Source organism: Mytilus galloprovincialis, chromosome 13 (assembly GCF_965363235.1).
Source record: "Mytilus galloprovincialis chromosome 13, xbMytGall1.hap1.1, whole genome shotgun sequence".
NCBI classification, from domain to species: domain Eukaryota; kingdom Metazoa; phylum Mollusca; class Bivalvia; order Mytilida; family Mytilidae; genus Mytilus; species Mytilus galloprovincialis.
The window spans coordinates 71,862,828-71,883,274 of NC_134850.1; the positions used below are offsets into that span (position 1 = coordinate 71,862,828).

The 20,447-nt window shown below is 32.7% G+C and overlaps 1 long non-coding RNA gene across 2 annotated transcripts; it reads right to left on the reverse strand.

Annotated features, from left to right (window-relative positions):
• Positions 1 to 2,615: 2,615 nt before the first annotated feature.
• LOC143056625 (uncharacterized) lies at positions 2,616 to 15,655 on the reverse strand. Of its 2 annotated transcripts, XR_012972426.1 has the most exons (5): positions 15,366 to 15,655; positions 12,375 to 12,544; positions 5,358 to 5,472; positions 4,517 to 4,629; positions 2,616 to 3,575 (listed from the first exon to the last, which is right to left on the reverse strand). It is a non-coding gene; the product is annotated as an uncharacterized LOC143056625 (long non-coding RNA). The 2 variants fall into 2 exon arrangements; XR_012972425.1 differs by lacking the exon at positions 5,358 to 5,472.
• Positions 15,656 to 20,447: the final 4,792 nt, after the last annotated feature.

A 20,447-nucleotide genomic window follows, 5' to 3' on the forward strand; every position in this document is an offset into this window, starting at 1 on the left:
ATTTTTTTTTATCGATTTATGAATTTTGAACAGCGGTATACTACTGTTGCCTTTATTTACCTATTATGTATTACAGTGTTTGTTTTGTTCACAAATCGTTGTCAGTATTGTAGATTTTGATGCGACTGTCATACAAGTGAGAGGTCTAGCAGGTTCTACATAAGAAACTGCCTGTACCGAGTCAGGAATATGACAGTTGTTATCCGTTCGTTTGATGTGTTTGAACTTTTAATTTTGCCATTTGATTAGAGGCTTTTCATTGGAGTTCAGTATTTTTGTGATTTTACTTTTTTCTTGTGAAATCTCTAAACTAGTAGATCTATGTTATACCACAAACATGAGGTGCAAAATTTCGTACACCATTTCCGGATTTCGACAATTAATGTCTCTTGAGTGATTTTAGGGATCAAAACGGTTTTTGGAAGGCCATATAATTTACCTCAATTTAGGATAGACCTTTGAATTTTTAAAGAGTCGAGATAGAATGAACGGATTATATTGTCCGGTAGGGGGAATATAATGCAAGCCCAAACGAAAAAATAAAACCAAGTCAAAATTGAAAACAACGTTCAAACCTATGATTGCGTTGAATAAAAACCGCAATTTTTATACATGTGGAGGTAAAACAAATTTCGTTCTAGAGGGGTCTCAATACAGCACAAACAACATTTTCCAAAATAACAAAAAAGTGAAAAAGTATATTTTAACAAAACGCATTTGACTAACAGGTTGTTGTCAGTTTGTTTTAGATTTATGAGGTTGACTGTCCCTTTGGTATCTTTCGTCCCTCTTTTTGAACAACTGATGTTCTTAAACCCTGCTGATTGCCATTTACGATTGCCAAATAAATTGATCACAAGATGTAACAAAATGGATCTTATAATCAATTTTAATACCAAACAGAAAGCAATTAACTTGTGGCAAAGATGTTATACCACAAACATGAGGTGCAAAATTTATATTTCTGTGTGACATGTTTTAGACTGAAACCATAAAAAAAATCCAAGAGCGACGGTGTTCTTTCAAAACAAAAGAAAAATATCTCGAGAATAAAACAACATTATATGAACTTGATATAGCAAAATCATAAAAACATTGCTAATACTATCATATTTTTTTTTAATTTTTAAATTGCCCACATAAAATCATGTGACGTTTACCGTAAGATAAATTAAGATTAATATTTAGATTAGTATACTGTATTTATCGTACAAAAAGTCTGCGGCATAAATCAGAATACTGGTTAGCCAATTTGGTGACCAAGTTCATCTTTTAGCCGCTTTGCTGCCTAAAATGTTGTAACATATTTTTTTAACCTCAACATGTAATGCTTAAAACTGTTCGGGACTTGAATTGTTTGTTTCTTTCTTATTTCCTTACTTTTCTTTGTTAACATGAAACCTTCATATATAAAACCCTATTCTCCTGCCTGCGAATCCATGTTGTATTTTGAAAACGTCATATTATGCAAACGTCATACACAAAACCATCGCACTTCAGAGAAAGGACCATCGTACTTCGGCCTGGACCATCGCACTTCAGCGTCCCCATCGCACCTCCGAGTCCTACATATATATTTGAAACGAGAACACAAAAATATATATTTTATCACAAAGATCGATTACCAGGTGAAACTTCTGATCTGTGTTTTTAAAGAATAGGTACAAATATATGTGTAATGTCGATAATGTTGATATACATCTATATTTGTGTACTCTTCATTCCAAAATACAGTACTTACAATAAAATTTCTTGTGAATTTATGTGTTTTTTTCCTCTCCTCTTCAAAACTGTCTTTTTGTGAATTTATTTAGCAACAAATTAAACTATTCATATTTCAATACCATACAATATTATATGTCTCTGTTTCAATTAAGGGAAATAGACAATGTGCAATGTGTTTACCCCCCCCCCTTTTTTTTCCATCGTTCCAGGAGAAGTGATTTGACATTTTCTTACAATTCATCATTAATAAAATGCTATTTTATTTTCATAAGATGTACTTTGTAACATAATCTGGGACTTTCACATTTTTCTAAAAGTCCAAGTATATATACAGTTATATTTTTTTTGTATTTTTCTTGTTTCAATTACTATATGTACATGTATGAGGTTAAAAATACGTCACCATTTATAAGGATATGAAGATGCTTTACAGATATTAGAATTATGTGCAAAAAGGTAAGCCTGGAAGCGAGGCCAAAAAATATAGATAAAAAATATAGAGGTGATGTTGTTGGTTGTTTAACGTCCAGTAGCAGATATTTGATGCAAGCTTATGACGAATATAATAAAGATCAATTGGTAGGAAAATTAAGTATAAAGTGAAATAGTGTAGTATAGAAATATAGAAACTATGATCTAACCCCCCCCCCCCCAACCCCCCCCCCCCCCCCCCCCGATAATAACCCCACTCACACTCGCATTTAAACATTTCCAAAAAAAAAAAATTTTGGTTTCATGGTGCCCCCCAGACATCAAGGTTCTGGATCCGCCCCTGCGATGTGTAATCAAGCATGTCGAGTAAGTGAGGAATGATACTTTATGATTAGGAAACAACTGATTATCCGATGGATACATTCTATGGGTAATTAAAGCAAAAAACAACAACAAAATACTTATAACATTTGAAAAAAGTTTAATATATAAACATTCTATTACATCACTACCATTTCATACAAAAAATATCTTTATTTGAATAGAAACACCAAATATGATGGAGTGTAATTTATAACACGAACAACACGACGGGTGCCACATGTCAGGAGCATGATCTGCTTACCCTTCCGGAGCACCTGAGATCATCCCCAGTTTTTGGTGGGGTTCATGTTGCTCAGTCTTAAGTTTTCTTGGTTGTGTCATGTGTTCTATTGTTTGTCTGTTTGTCTTTTTTATTTTTAGCCATGGCGTTGTCAGTTTATTTTCGATTTATGAGTTTTACTGTACCTCTGGTATCTTTCGTCCCCTTTTGAAATAAGTATTATGAAGAAAATCTTTATAAGAATAAAAAAATTAATAGAAACACCAATTGTAATATGAAATAATAAAGATCTTTTTTACATCATCAATATAGAAAATGATAAAATAATAAGTATTCTATAAAAAAAAACCCAATATAATTCAAGAGCGGGAGGAATATATATATATACATTCTTTTTTTTTTCTTTTTTTGTAAATTAATGTAGTAATACAAGTGTAAAGAATAGGCTAACAACACATTGATATAAGAATAAGGAGATGTGGTATGATTTTCAATTAGTCAAATATATGACCACATAACGTGAATGTTAGAAACTATAAAGGACTTCAACAATGAGCAAAGCCTCCCCCCCCCCCCCCGAAAAAAATGGGAAACAACTCAAACTTGAAAACCAACGGCATCATTTATAATACAAAATATAAACGAAAACAAGTATAACGGACATTAAACATTGTGGTATATGCACACTTTGTGAACCAGAGAACACATGGTAATATGGTTCTTTAATACAAATGTAAGGAGTTGATATCTCAAACAGGTAATAACAATCCTGTGTTCTGTCAGTTTCTTCTCGGATGATTTTAACTGTTTCTTCCTTAAAATATAAAATTAAAAAAAACTTGAGTTAGAAAATTAGTTCTTTTTTAGCGCCTATGTATATCATCTAATAAAAACTATGATAATTTTGTATTTATTGTTACATTTTTTCGCAATAACATAAGTCTTTTACTTTAGCGTAAATACAAAATTTAATCCTGGTATCTATGATGAGTGTATTTACAACCACTGGGTCGATGCCACTGCTGGTGGAGTTTTAATTTCCCCAAGGGTATAACCGGCCAAGTAGTCAGCACTTCTATGCTGTCATGAATTATCATTGATTTGGTCATATTTATAAGTTAACTGTTTACAAAACACTTGAAAACTTTTGCTATTAAAAATTTCTTTTAACAATAATGTATTCATGTTTTTTTCTTCAAGATAATAAGGAAAGACAGATATAAGCTACGATGACAGCTCATAAAAATTAAAAAAATAATATTCAAGCCTTTAAATAAAGGCAACAGTAGTATACCGCTGTTCAAACTCGTAAATCGATGGACAAAAATCAAAATCGGGGTAACAAACTAAAACTGAGTGAAACCCATTAAATATAAGAGGAGAACAACGACACAACATTAAAATGTAACACACACAGAAACGGACTTAGCATTAGACAAAATCCGACGAGAATAACAATTATAGTAACATCAAAACCAAATACATGAATTTGGGATAGAAAAGTACCGTGACACGTAAAAATTATGAAACATTTCTTGAAAAATACTTAGGTTTATGTAACCTGGACACGTTAGTACAGACGATCTACTTGTAACGTCACTATGGTGTCATAAACCTGTTAAAATTGTTGTACAATGAATTTGACCTTATTTGCCATTTTTATAAATAGTTGTTTGAGCAATAAAACATAAATCAAGCCCGAACCCAAACAGATAGTTAATACAAACATTATTAAAGCTAAGCAAGATAACTTACTCCAGGTTTGACATTTCTATCACATTTGATCATTATCTTTGCTTTCCTTGATTCTTGTGCACAATGGGTTCTATATGGCTCTCCATCTAAATATTCTAATATTAACCAGTCAGCTGAAATAAAAGATATGAGTGGCTTTGAATCACAGTGATTATCGTAACTTTAAGAATTTTAGATTGCAATATATTTTGCTTACCTTATACCAGACTTAAAAAAAAATGCAGTTAAAATCTAGTTATCTGAACATGCTGAACTTACTTTAAAATCTACAGTTAACTGCGCTAACTTTAAAAGGCATATAAAATACTTTTATCGGTCAGACATCTAGATATCTTGTCTTAACTAACAACATGAAGTTTGCTATCAATAACTGTAAAAACGTTTTTAATTGTTTTGTGCTTAGTACCATCTAACGATTCAATGCCTTGCCAACTGAATGTTACAGTTAGTTCATATTGTGTTGATACACCCGTTTCTTGGGTTAGGAAGAGAGCTGAGCATTCACAAACATATTTATTTCCGATATCATCTTTTCGTGCCTGTCACAATGATCGAGGAAGCTTCCAATCCAGTGGCTGTTGATGATTGTTAATTGTCATATAGTTTCTTTTTTTTTGTAGATTAAGTCAGGCCATTGTTTTTTTTTATTACGTGCATGTTGTTATCCTTGAGTATGTTATAGCTTTCTGTATGATTTCCCCCATTGTCACAGGCTGTACAGTGCCCTGTATTTCTTCATATTTCAGCCCTTTAGTCTTTATGGGTCTCATTCACAAGCATACCACACATCTCATATTTTTATATTTATTAATTAAAATAGTTAATTAGCTATTTAACCTACAAGCAAGTTTATCAATGTTTACATATTTTTTTTATGTACAGTGCTGGTAATGTGAGTTCTCCCTATACATAAATGTGTCCACTACCATAAGGATAAATACCACCACAAAAAATATCTAAAATGAAAAAAATCGATCAGCAGAAAAGGACCTCAAAGTTCTTTGAAAACAAGATTGTATAACCCTGTGTGTCTATGTAAGCTTTTAATAAAAACAAAACTTATTAACATTCCGAAATTAGCCTTTTCTTCTGTCCAAGTTATCAAGACTTGTCTTCTCTATGGTCGAGTTGTTGTCTCTTTGACACATTCCCCACTTCCATTTTCAATTGTTGCATATTGCTTATTATGCGGTTTATAGAGTAACTGTTTACATAAGTAACAGGTGCTCTCAAAAACATTTCTGTTTACATATATCTCCACCTAACAGAACGGATTGTTAATTAACTGTAAAAGATCAATCCATTGGGATGTATTGTCTCTTGTTAGAATTTGACTTCCAATTCTTACAATTTTTGAAAGCAGTGTTTTGGCTGATTTCTTATTACTTTTCACATAATTAAAATATTCAATTGATTCATCTGCTAAGTAACCCAATTTACAACTTGAGCTAAAAAAATTCTTTGTAAATAGTGGATAAAGATCCCAGTTGCAATCTTGAGACGTACTTGAACTTTTCTCATATCATTTAGATTTGCAATGACCGAAATTGCTAAAAAATTGAAAACAACACGTTTCATAATTTCATGCGTCCGAAGCGCTTTTCTTGATTTACCTTCATCAGGAACGTAGAGGGATGTACAGATCCAATCCTATATTTATAGTCCATGTATTTTTAAAAGGTTAAATATTATTTGGAGTCATCAATAATATTTAGTTTCCAATAAGTATAAATTTGCGACTTAACTAACTTTTCCCATTATGTCCGCAATGCCATGTTTTAATAAAATTAATAAAGGAAATGTGGAATGTGTCAAAGCGACAACAACCCGACCATAGAGCAGACAACAGCCGAAGTCCTCTAATAGGTCGTCTATGTAACTCCGAATTATACACAAGAAACTAAAATTAAAAATGTACAAATTTCTTTAATTTCAATAAACCAGCTATGGCTATTGTGATATTTTATATAATGTAGTTGTCTGCAGCCGCCAAACAATCAATGCACCAATGGTTCCCGTTATATATCAAAATAAATTGACAGCTTTAACGTGGATTTCAGCTTTAACAGGAAGTAGTCCACACAAAATATATCTGCAATCTACATTAGTATTCAAGGACAAAATTTGTTAAATCAATTGTATTGTATTGAATAGGATATTGTTCAGTATTCTTACCTGTCGGAAATTAAATTTCAAACCATAAGTTAAAATTGGCAATTATAGGTTCTTATTAGAGAAATTGATGTTTCACAGCATACACCATTTTCTATTTAGGCCTGGAATCCTTGGGCAATACATTGCTCTCGTGCTTTCTTTATGATTTCATTTACAGTAATGACTGCAGAGTCTTTATTTGATTTTTTAATTTCTATATAAGAGGTGTTAGGGACAATTGCCATGTTTTAGAATATTTCTGTTTATTTTCCAAAACCTATCGTCAATTTCAATAATAAAAAAAATCCGGTAAATCTTATACCGGGATGACGACTACGGACGCCTCCGGGTGCGGGAATTTCTCGCTACATTGAAGACCTGTTGGTGACCCTCTGCTGTTGTTTTTTATTTGGTCGGGTTGTTGTCTCTTTGACACATTCCCCATTTCCATTCTCAATTTTATTTAGTATACTTTTTGTAGATTTCAATTAATTACCTTCCCTTTTGCTGACGACTACGGCTATGCCAATCATGGTTTGTAAGTCAAGAGTGTTATAACAAGTGATTTGTGAGTCAGTCTAGAGGGTTATAAGAAAGTAATAACTGAGGTTGTTATGTCTGATATATGCCTTTTTTGTGCTTCTTTGTTAAATATTTTTTTGTTTTTATTGTTATTATGATACTTGTGGTACTTGTACGTCTTGTCATTATTGTTTATGATATTCTCGTATTCTTGTCTTCCATTTTTGCTAAATTAATGTGCTTTGTCTATATGGCTTTTGGTGACTAGTGTTACTTCGAAACTTGTTTGTTGCTTGTCTTTCATTTTTGCTATGTGCTTTGTCTATATGCCTTTTATGTTTGTACTTATACATCCCGTCATTGTATTACTGTACTTTGGTAAATTTGTGTATTTTTGTCTTTAATTTTTGCTCATATGATTGTTGTATATGCCATTTTGTGCTTCTTTGTTACATATCTGTAGGGTTATTTAGGGATTAAGATTATAACACACTGTTGACTGCTGTTTTTTTTTAAACATTTTTACCTATTATGTAAGTTTGTTTTGTTCACACATCGTTATCAATAAAATGGAATTTTATGCCATTGTCATACATGTGAGAGGTTTAACTAGCTATAAAACCAAGTTCAATCCACAATTTTTTACATAAGAAAACAGATGTACCAAGTCAGGAATATGACAGTTGTTTGATGTGAGCTTTTGATTTTGCCTTTTGATTAGGGACATTCCGTTTTGTATTTTGCTCGGAGTTCAATATTTTTGTGATTTAATTTTTGTAGTCAGTCTAGAGGGTTATAAGAAGAGACAAGTGCATCATCATCCGCACAGGTATTGTCACAGGTATTTGCACAACAGTTGAGGTTTCCGACTCTGCCGATGATGTACCAAAAATATTAAGCAGTGGATTAATGTAAATCTTGTATAAGTTAGTTTAATACATCTATTAGTACTGGAAGTTTAAGGATTTTGATTCCTCTTCCAAATTCCTTAATTAATAGTTCGCAGTTCAGTGGCGAAGAGTCCTCGGTGAAGCTTTCTTTAAGTGGATTTTGAGAATTTAGAAATTTAGAATTTTCTTTTCCTTTATTTTTTTTCTATTATTTTTGAGTAAATAATTAAATATACCACTCTTTATCTTTCGGCATTTGTTTTATTCCCCTTTATTGTGTAGACCGGAAATAAAATTCCAATTTTCAGTAAATCTGGTCTATAACCGAATTTTAAGCAAATATCTACCAATTGTTAGCAGTATAATAGTAGATATTCGATACCATGAATAATATTTTCTAGTAGTTTTCAGCCTTATATATTCAGTTGTGAAACATACTTTTATTTCTTCAATTGAAACGTCCTGGTGATTATACTTATCCATGCAAACCTGGATAATATGAGCATTCCTCTTCAACAGATTTTTTCAAAGTATTCAGTGTCAAAAGTAGTATTGCTAGATATTAGGGCAAGATCTCGAAGATGTTTATACCAACCCGTCATTATGTTCTCTTTAGATTGGCAGCTCTTTTTCGACAGTCAATTCTTCAATAAAACATGTTTTCTGCTTTGATTTTTTAAAAGGCTGTAAAAAGTTTTGAGTTTATTTGTCTTGCACCCTCGATTTTCTGACATTCTTGGATTCAATGGAGTGCACTTTCTATTCTGTATTGTTATCAGGGTCATTTTCAAAAAATGTCGAATTTTGAAATTGAAAAAATTATTAAAAGTTACTTATTCAAACAACACTCTACATAAGCAAATCAAAACAAACAGTACTTTAAGAACAACATATTAAAAGATGCAATCTTAATGATGTCTTACAAGAATATTTTGAAACATTTTTTGATCGGTGGTACATCATTTTGTCTATCCTGTTACCATTTTCAAAAGATATTTTGGGTTATTAAGAAAAGGTTTAGATAAACTGTTAAGCTTGTTTTACGTAGTCTATTAGATGGTTTTCAAGAGAAAAAACTTCTATTTATTCATTCTGTAATATAATAGATTATTTGCCAATTTTCCAGGTTGTACTGAAAAATGCCTCTAAAAATTGGTTTTCAAAGGTTGTAAAAATTACCACAAGTAATGCAAGTCTAAGATAGCAATTTATATTGTTCGGCATTTTTTCACCCTTTCAAATAAACCCAACATCAAGTAAGTCTTTCATAAGTTAGTTTACTTTTCTCTTTATTTCATTGGTAACAGGAACGTACGTTTCTGATATATCACTATACAAAAGTCTATCCTGTTACCTTTTTGTCTATCCTGTTACCGATATCAGTATTGCACCTGCGAATGCTTAATTGGTAAGATTAAGACGTTATAACCTTAAGATGAGTTCAAACAACGAAATATTTCGTTCGTTTTGCAGCTATATGTTAAGATAAAAAAATTAACGACGTTTTTGTCTACAATTGTCTATCCTGTTACTGTAACCATAGCAACCATAGTAACAGGATAGACATAACAGGATAGACAAATTTCTTCGTTTTTGATTGCTGTTGTGAAATCACTACTCCCTTTGGTGAAGTGATTATGTTTTTCTATTGTGAATTTGGTTTCCAGCACGTAATGGCACTTTTTACGAGTATAATGTTGGTGTAATTAATCAAAATTGGTGGTAACAGCATAGACATGAAAAAAAGTACGCTCTATTTTTTTTACTTAATGTCTTGAAATTTCTTTTCTCTACAATGTCGTTCAAGAAACGAGGGGTTTTAAATGTAAAGATTACTTTGCACTTTTGAGATCAACACTGACTGATTCAATATTCATAGGGAGAATAATTTAATGGCTGATTTAAGTAGCGGTAACAGGAAAGACATGAACCTCCTGTACGCTGATTCAATTTAGTTTGTAGATAATATGTTACATACAATGATAAAGAAGCTACGATTTTTCGTTAGTGTAATATTTAACGTTCTTAAAAAGTCCCTTTTGCAGATATCAAGGCGATCAGAAAATCGCAAAAAAATCATTTGAAATGTGTTTTTCTGACACTGTACGCAGACAAATACCCCTAAAATCGGTCTTAAATGCAGTTTAATCTTATCAAAATAGATGTAAGGTGTGTTTATTATTAATGTTCTGAATCACAAATCCGACAAGCTTTCATTTAAACCATTACAACTGAAATTTCCATTAGAAATAAAAAAATTAGCATGGGTGTACTGAAAATTCGACATTTTTTGAAAATGACCCATCAAGTGAATCGGGATACAAACAAACCATTCAAGAGAGTAAGGGTTATGATGATCAGATGGTCGACCATTTTGTTTCCATTTCATATTTATTTCCTGATGATGCCTGAACAATGTTCTCTGTCATGATTTGTTGTGTCTGTTCCTTTTTTTGGGACAACTGTTAGTGTAGCTTTAATTATTGTTTGATTGAAAGTCACGAATGCCGAATCAAGTTCAAATATGTTCATTGGGTGGGTCTCTTTTATTAAGGTATTACTATCCTCGATTGCTGCAGTTTTATGTCTTTTTTGATTTAGTTAAATGTGAGTTAATGACTGAGAGAGTTATTTTGAAGTGTTACATATTTGAATTTAGGTAAAACTGGAAAATTATCTCGTACGTTTGTGATAGTGTCAGCTTTTCAGTCTTAAGGAGGTTCGCTACTCAGTTTCAAATTAACAAGACTTTCTTAACACTGATATATATTGATAGGGAAATAATAAAGACACTAATAGATAAAAAAAACATAAATGTCATGTGCTTGTTTTCAAGATATTAGCCATTCAAATTTTGGCCGGAAAAAAAGTCTATCTTGATCTGTCATGGCTTTATCATTGACAAGTTGAAGTTTTCAAATACTTATAAAAATAACAAAGATTTTACAGGACTTTAACAGATTGCTTATACATATACCTGTAAAAGAGGGCCGAAAGATATCAGAGGAACAGTCAAATTCAAAAATCGAAAACAAACTGACAACGCCATGTCTTATTAAAAATAAATAAAGACAACAGTAGTATACCGTTGTTCGGAATTCATAAATCGACTGAGAAAAAAACCAAATATGGGCTACAAACTTAAACTGAGGAAAACACAACAATCATATATAGGAGAGAAACACCATTAAAATGTAACACTCACAGAAACGAACAATAATATAACAATGGTTTTGTGGCATACCAAACCTCCCGTTGTTATGGCAATGTTAAATATAACATTTAAATGAAAACATTACATGACAAAACTACAATACAAATTAATAGGAGAACATATAGGACAGACACACAAATAATAGCTAACAAAAGGTACCAGGTTTTAATTTAATATGCCAGACGCACGTTTTGTCCAAACAAGACTAACCAGTGACGCTTAAAGAACAAATTTGAAAGGTGTTGAGGACCAAAAGTTCCATAAAGGGTAAAAAGACTTAGAGACAAATAATAGTACACAAGAAACTACATAAAAAAAACTACAGACTGATCAACACGAACCCCACCATAAACTGGGGGTGATATTAGGTGTTCCGGAAGGGTAAGCAGACCCTGTTCCACATGTGGCACCCGTCGTGTTGTTCATGTTATTTCCAAACACGGTAAAGGGAAGGGTATTGTAGTTACGTCGTCAGAAACATATCTGATATAATCTGTGAAAAGGTTATTCCATAACGGTATACCAACTCATAATGGCGGCCGTTAAGGATTTATAAAAATTAATGGGGATCAGTGGGCAAACTTGTTTAAATCATTCAAATGAATAAATCCAGAGGATTCCGAAAATCGGACAAAATATCCAAAACATGACAAGTGAACATCCTTAAGTATACAACCTCTAAATTTTTCTTGAAAGAGTATATAATCTGTGGCTGAAGATGTGTTGCCACTTGCATTGTATGTGTACATATTATATTAATTTCTGAGGTTGACAGATTGTGTTCCTACATTAAGGTAAGTATGTTCTCTCATGAATATTGGATGTTCTACTTTGTCAAGACTTTATTTATGAAGAGGTAGAGAGGAAAAAAAAGTTAAGAGAAGGGAAGTTGAATTTCTGAATTGACACTTATTTTGAATAGCGGTTTAGTGTAGGATTGCTGTCTAATTCATATAATGCGATAATTTCTATATGTAGTATTCCATACTTCCTTCTATAGGCTGGGAATTATTGTAACTGAAAATGACCCAATTTCTAGGATCTCAGTAAACTATTTTTTATATTTAGTATAACATACTCCCTTCTATAAGCTGGGAGTTATTGTAATAACCAATGATCCAATGTCCATGATATTTATCTTTTTGTACAACTCCAACATTTTCACCAAACTTTTTTTGTGGATCAGCATTCACACATATTCCAATATCATAACTGTACAGATTTTCTTTGTTGTCTTTTGTCTGAAATCTGAAAGAATAAGATTTAAAGAAATCATAGTTGTGTGGTAATCACACGGTTCATTAAAATGACGAAAACGAAAACTTAATAATTATTTACAGGAAATTGATCCCAGTTTAAAATTTGACATTCAGATAAACACATTGAAGAAGTTATAGGAATGTTCATAAGCGATAATACGAAATTATTTCCAAACCTGCAGGTTTTCTGTCACTGCAATCGTCATTCCGCGCTCATATGAAACTTCAAATTTAAATAAAAATTGAATATGCTCTATAAACTTGAATGGCTTTGTAAGATTATTTATATACCAAGTATATGTTAACTTTCTTGAAAGTACATCCTTTATATCATCAAAATCTTCATAAATGTACTATTATCGCTATTTTGTGGATTTTCCTTTGATATATTTGTGTGATAATTTTTCATATCATGCTACTCGCTTGCGATGGAAAATTATCGCTTGAAATTAAACTGACAACGTCGTCATAGGTAAAATAGCAATAAACAGATTATCATTGGTCAATTTAACAACATTTCAGGAAAAGCTAGAGTAACAAATGCAACAAATGGTATTTCGTAAAACAAAAAACACAACAAATATCATGCGTCTATCACTTCACTTATTTATCACGGGCTCTACGCCTCTTTGTTAATTCTTTATCAATGTCACTTTCCAGTAACTCGAAAGTTATTAGCTCCATATCAACAATCACTGAATGAAATATTATTTGACGATAATACGATAAATAGTTGTAGTAAATATAACAAAACGTGCATACTGAAAGAGGGACAAAATATGCTAGAGGGGCAGTCAAACTCATAAATCAAAAATAAGTGACAACGCCATGGCTAAAAATGATAAAGACAAACAGACAAACAATAGTGCACAGGACACAACATATAAAACCAAAGAATAAACAACATGTTATAACAAATCCGGTAAATAGTCTAATTCCGAATCGGTAGATCACATTAATGGAAGGGAAGGGGATTGTATTTACGACGTAAGGAACATATCCGATATCATCTGTGAAAAGGTTATTCCATAACAGTCAACCAACTCGAGACGGCGTCCGTAAAAGTTACGAAGGGATGATTTCAACGTCACCATTTGGAACCCTTGGTTTGATAGTTTCTTTGTGAGCAGCAACCCTCTATCAAGAAAGTCATGATAGAAAATACAAGCACGGGAATATCGTATCAATTAGGAGAGATATACACCGTATGCAGGTGCTGATGGAATGATGCTATTTAGAAATGGAAACTGAACAATTGGGAAGCTGAGATCATCTCTTTTGTTGTTAAGTTTTATTTTCGATCGACCCTCATTGTCAATTTCTAGATTTAAGTCAAGATATGAGGCCGACTTAGCTTTATCTCTAGTTCGATCGGATAGATGCGTTCAACACATTCACCAAAATTTGAATTATTTAGTGAGAGAATATCATCTATATAGCGGAAAGTAAAGTTAAAGTATATTGCTAACTTCTTGTCTTTCTTCTTAAGAATTTCCTGTATGAGCTCAGCCTCATACTAATAAAGATCTTAGAGGGTCAGTTGAAAAAAAAAATTTACTACAAAGAGATGATTTCAACTTCCCAATTGCATCCTTTTCATTTTTAAACCAAGAGTTACAAATAGTGTAGTTGAAATCATTACTTCATAATTTAACAGACGCCATCATGAGGTTTTGGACCGTTATGGAATATCCGTAATACATATGATATCGAATATATTCTTTATGCCGTTAATACAGTCCCGTTGCATCCCATGAGCTAACGAATTGAACTATTTACTAGCTTTTTAATAACAAGAGCAACACGACAGGTGCTGCACGTGGTTTCGGATCAGCTTACCCTTCCGAAGCATTAAAATTCACCCCCAGTTTTTGATGCGGTTCGTGTTGTTGTTGTATCCCTATTTTGACACTTTGTTCACGCGTCATTGTCAATATAATGAAATTTGATGCGACTGTCGTACAAGTGAGAGGTTAAGCGCTAAAAATACCCAGGTTCAATCAACCGTTTACTAAATTTAAAAATGCCTGTCCCAAGTAAGGAATATGACAGTGTTGTCCATTCGATTGGTGTGTTTTATCATTTGATTTTGTCATTTTATTAGGGACTTTCCGTTTTAAATTTTCCTCGGAGTTCACTGTTTTTTGTGATTTTACTTTTAAGTATATATGTATGCATCGGTTCAATAATTTCGATAATATTAACATTTAAAGAAACTCTTTTCATATGAATTTGATTATTAATGGCTATTTATACCGTTTGTTCAGGTAAATCTTGGGCTATATCCGGTTCAGTACATTTACAATTAACGTTTTATTAGCTCGGATGATATACAAAATCTTTTATTGAAACGTTTCAAGAGAAATTTCAGTTTCAACATTAATCAAAACTTTTGTACATGCAAAATTTTTAGAAAGAGGTGGAAATAGTATGAAAGTATGGGAAATCCTATGTGTGTTTCCAAGCAACAGCTCTGTTTTAATGATGTTTTCCTCTAATTTTCACACCATATTAACCTCCATTATGAAAATCTGCCGCTACCCAATATGGCCGAACTAACCGTGAAGAGCCCTATTACGAATTGATTCACAAGATAAAATATAATAAAGAATGTCAATATATATATGGCAAATTTAACAACCTGTCAAAAGTGAACTATTAAATTAACTCTTTGTGTAGAGAAAGTGGTGCAACCTAAAAATGTTCGAGGGCTAGTCAGCTACAGGTTCTTGTTTCCTGCGATGGTAAAAGCCCTTCAGTCATTTTCAACAACGTCATTCAGGTCAAATAGTAAAAATATGTATACATACACTTTTCCAAGCAATGGTTGTAGCCTCTTGTGCATCTCATATTGTGACGTTTTATGGTTTGTGAATGTACATAATGGAGCTGGCTTTTGTCCGAAAACTCTTGTTGATATGTAGGTGAGAAGAATGACGAAAGCAGAATTTTGAGTTTGTAGATATTTCATACTTTCTAAGGATAAGAAGATGTAGTATAATTGCCTTTGATATAACTCTCCAAGAGTGACAAAAATGACACAGAAATCAACAACTATTTAGTCAGTAGTGTATCCGGGTCCAGCATGTGACACGATGACAGTATATATTTATATATTTTGGTCCCCTTCCGTTTATGAGCGGACAACAAAAATAAAGAGCGTTGGATCCGACTATTCAGTTTTTGGGACTTTATGTTGCGACTGTCTTCTTCTCAAATAATAAAATCAGGTTTAACCCACCATTTTCTCTTTAAAAATTTCCTGTACAAAGTCAGGAATATGACAGTTGTTTTCCATTCGTATCGTTGGTTCAAAAAGTCTAACGTTTGAATTGTCAGATTTTATGGACTTTCCCTTTTTTGAATTTTGAATCGAGTTCGATATTTTTCATATACTTTTGACAAGAACAAGCAAATATAAAAAAAGGTTAACAATTTTGTACGTGAGACGTGCATTACGTTAACACTAGACTTATCATTAGCACTCGAATCAAAACATTATGTTTGTCAAATTCATTAGAAGTTGTAGAGTATTGAAAACCAAAAATTAGAAAAAGTAGTAACACAATTTGCTGAGGTCATCTTAATTTAATACGCCAGACGCGCCTTTCGTCTACATAAGACTCATCAGTGACGCTCAGATCACAAAGGGTACAACAAAAATGAGTATTTCGAATGATTTTAAAAGTTTTTAACAGTAAAATGACGTATCGATGTCAACTCGGGATAGGAGTGCTAACTATTTGGATGGTTGTATCCTCAAGGTCATTTCGTAATAAAAGACGATAGAAGTAGAAATGGTAATGTGTAGTTCGGTCGTAGGAATCAGATGTGAACAGATGACAAAAGATTACTGTTCAGTAACAAAGTGTCATTCAGGAGAATTTTAAAAGTTTTTACCATAAGTATAATGACGACAGTTGTAAGATAATACACCATATATCAACAAGACAACCACATTGGGTCGTGTTTATAATGACAATAACAACATTGAAAAAACACACAATACCTTCAGGAGGATTTAGAATGGTATATAATCCATGTTAACTGAATATATTTTATAAAAGACAGTGTAGTTTGTTTTTGAAACATAAAAGCTATAGTAAAGTTAATTATATTGTATGGTAATCTTTTTATAAATTTCCTGTTTACAAAACTTTGAAAATTTTGAAAAAATAAGGATTTTCTTATCCCAGGAATAAATAACCTTAGCCGTATTTTGCATATTTTTTGGAATTTTGGGTCCTCAATGATTTTCAACCTTGTACTTGTTTGGTTTTATAACTATTTTGACCTGTGCGTCACTGGCGAGTCTTATGTCGACGAAACAGGCGTCTGGTGTATTAGTATAATCCTGGTACCTTTAATAACTATTATGGTGTTGATGATGGAAGTTTTTGTAACCATCTTGACTGGCTATACAGCCCTTGCACGGTCATATCACGAAACGATCAACTTCACATAGTAAAGAACCATAGATTTTTAACTGATCTGCCTATATTGAGTTCTCTGTGTTCGTAACGTCAGTTTAAAAAAAAAAACAAAAAAAAACAAACAAACGTCAGAACTAATGATGTTTATAATACAACATATGATCTAGGACATTCATCTGAAAAAAGTTTTGAATTGTAAATTTCTAAGAAATCCGCTAAATAAAAATATTTTCCAAAAGTTTTATCTAGTAGTGATAATATCTCAAATGTCATGCGGGAACGATAAAATAGAAAAGTCAAATAACTGCAAATAAGCATATAACTATTGGTGATCATCACAATGATCCAAAAATAATCTATGGAGATGGCATCTTGTTCAACACGCATGAAAATATTAGACAAGCATAAACTACGGGTGTAGTCGGTACGGGTTTGAATAGTCTATGGTTAGCAATCCCCATGATAATTGCAGATTTTACATTTCCGGAAATAATTTCCTTGAAAGAGGGTTGCATCTTACAAGAAAGCGTTAAAACCAATATTTTTCTAGCGTTGAAGTCAAATTTTACAGAGGCCATCACGGGAAAATGGCAATTGTTATCTTATAGTTCGTTTCTGTGTGTTTTTTTTTTTTGCACTTTTGTGTATCTGTTCTTTCGTTGTTATCCCTTGATATTTGATGTGTTACCCTCAGTTTTAGTTTGAAACCCAGATTTGTTTTCTATCAGTCGATGACTTTCGAACAGTGGTATGCTACAGTACTGTTGACTTTATCAATTACATCGCCTTCACGACAGATGTCACACGTGTGACTGGATCTGTATACCCATCAGAAGAACTTTTTATCTCCAGCGGTATTTGGGGGGGGGGGGTTCAAGATGCTCAATCTTTAGTTTTCTAAAATTTATAATTTATCCGTCAATTATTTTAAGATGTCTTATAAAATTGAGAATGCAAATGGGGAATGTGTCAAAGAGACAATAACCCGACCATAGAACAGACAACAGCAGAAGGTAACCAGGTCTTCAATGCAGCTAGAAACTCCCGCACCGGAGGCATCCTTCAGCTGGCACCTTATCACTGAATATGACTCCTCAATGAACAATAACAAAAGTAGGACGATGGTGTAATTAAGGGGATAGGAGTTGCTGACGCTTGCACAACCCCTAAGTTCGTCTCGTGTTTTGGTGTAGTTTTTATTGATAAATATTGTTTTCGTGTGCAGAGTGGTAGGAATGATATCAGAATTTACGTCGTAATTATCTTGGCCATTATGTTGTCTCTTTTCATCGAAGAAGATTTTGAGTTTTTTCTCCCATTTATCACATTGTACGTTGACTTTCCTTGGTTTGCACACTGGTGTTAAAAAGTATAGTAACGAGTAGATAAGTTGATTCCTTCCGTAATATATTCAGTATGCCAACGTAATATGCAAATGTTGAACCAGTCAAATAACGCCCGGGTACCACTCTACATGTAGATATGATAATATTGATTATCGCTATTTTGTGCATTTTTCCTTTGATCTTTTTTGGTGATAATTATCATATCATGCTACTCGCTTGAGGTGGAAAATTATCGCTAGAAACTAAGCATGCGCGTGGCGTTGCTAACGAAATTGACATGAATTTAACAAGAAATTGACAACGTCGTAATAGGTAAAATAACGATAAAAAGATTATCATTGTTCATCTCAGCTTGATTGCCTTTCTCGCTTTCGCCGTCACGGCTCAAGCGAGAAAATCCATCTCGTTGAGATGATCACCGATAATCTACAATTATCTTTGAAACAGCTATCCACAAAAACACAAAAGTATTTGACCATGCACCATGCGGCTGTCCATAATAAGCAAAGAAAAATACAGTTATTATCTTTATTAATGCAAAACAATCCTAATTAAGCATAAAAATAATATATTTATGATAAGAAAAAAGAAAAAAAAAAAACAAATCATATAAGTTGCAAATGGGTATGAACATCCCCTTTTAGAAGTTGTTTTGATTGTTTTTTAAAGGACTTTACTGTTCAAAAAGTAAAATCACAAAAATATTGAACTCCGAGGAAAATTCAAAACGAAAAGTCCTACCTCAGGATTAGATTACCTTGGCTGTATTTGGCAAAACTTTTGGGAATTTTCAGTCCTCAATGCTCTTCCACTTCGTACTTTATTGGCCTTTTAAACATTTTTGATTCGAGCGTCACTGATGAGTCTTTTGTAGACGAAACTCGCGTCTGGCGTATATATAAAATTTGAATCCATGTATCTATAATGAGTTTATTTCACTAATCAAATGCCAGAATCAAATGATAAAACACATCAAACGAATAGAGAACAACTGTCATATTTCTGACTTGGTACAGGCATTTTTAAAAGTAGAAAATGGTGGATTGAACATGGTTTTAAAGCGCTAAACCTCTCACTTGTATGATAGTTGCATCACATTCCGTTTTATTTACAACAATGCGAGGACACTTGAATGTCACTCGGTATTGACTGTTTTATAAAATGTAAAGGCTTCTTAATCAGTCAAAACCAATATATATTACAACAGTTACGTCCTTTACCAAAAGTGAAATAACAAAAATCCAAGATCCAGGGAAAATTCAAAACAGAAGGTCCTTTTTGATTTATTATTTTTTTTAGACGAAATGGATCCGTCCAGACGTGAAAGACGCCGAGTTAAGAGTAAGCCATATTGATACAAAATTTGAAATACTCTTGTTTCATTGATTGAAAAAATGCTTTTGCATATAAAAAAGGAAATGTATGACAAATGATGAAACCGATATCCTCGTAATATTACAACAGTAACATCCTTTACAAGAAGTAAAATAACAAAAATTCAAACTCTAAGGGAAATTTAAAACGGAAAGTCTCTTATCATTTATCATTTTTTAGATGAAATGGATCTGTCCAAACGTAAAAGACGCCATGTTAAGAGAAAAATATTGATACAAAATTTGGAATTTTCTTCTTTCATAGATTAAAAAAGCTCGTTTATTTGCATATAAACACGGGAAATGTATGGCAAATGATAAAACCGACAACCTCGTCTTTCTAGTGCAGGATTGACCATGTTTCTTGAACGTTAGGGGCATCGGCACTTCAATTGTAATGTTGAGCGAGTAGTTGGAAAATAATAATACTGTACTGTACAATTTATTCGGCAAACCAAATTCTCACAATTGACAATCGGCATTGCTGTCATTAGGGAATTGTGATTAAGTACTTACAAAACAAAAACTATTTCTAGTTTATCCTCCACAATGACGATCACTAAGACGCTTGATGAACTTAAATAGTGCAGGGATACAGGTGATCCCCTCTATCTGGTAAATGACGTCACAAAGGCTCGCCTGATAGACGAGTTTTTTTCCGGTGACGGATGTACTCGATAGTGGTCTATTGCTTCGGGAGTTTCCGCACATATATTTACCTGCAACGTGAGCCGGGTAAA